Consider the following 662-nt stretch of genomic DNA (forward strand, 5'->3'; position numbering starts at 1 on the left):
CTTCGATTGTGTCTTCGTCAGACACAAGTAATTCAAGTTTTTAAATAACAAATACACTAATGCAATAATGACAGGAAAAAAAATATATTTGCACAATATTTTAAGTCACCCCTAATTATAAGTTTTCTTTGAATAAAAAGTTTAACATGTATCCAAAGAAAACGAATAAAAACACGAGATTAATTATGAAGTTGTTCTTTAATATTAATTCAACTATCCAATTCTGTACAGCACTGTCATTATCTAAAAAAATATCAATGAGAGAAAATAGTTGGGAGCCTATATAAACTATATTTTTTACTTAATTATTCCCAACAGCACTATTATTTTATTGTACTCTATATTACATTTCTTTCAATGTGTTCTTTTTGCATATTGTGAATGGCCCTTGCACACGACTATAGTATGGTATACTTTTATTTGAAATCCTCAAATATTAGGGTTGGATACTGCCATTGACATCTATTATTGCAAACATATAAAAACAGAAAAAAAATTATAAACCTATTTTTTCATGTATTAACATCGTTGTCACAACATAAATAAGAGGTTGTCTGTGCTTCCTTTAATGACAAAAAAAATTCTAAGAGTTGAATCTTACATCGCTTTCCCAAGACGAAAATGTTAAAGGAGCAAAAGTTGGTGAAAACAAACAAAAGTTA

This window comes from Penaeus monodon, chromosome 15 (genome assembly GCF_015228065.2).
Source record: "Penaeus monodon isolate SGIC_2016 chromosome 15, NSTDA_Pmon_1, whole genome shotgun sequence".
NCBI lineage: Eukaryota > Metazoa > Arthropoda > Malacostraca > Decapoda > Penaeidae > Penaeus > Penaeus monodon.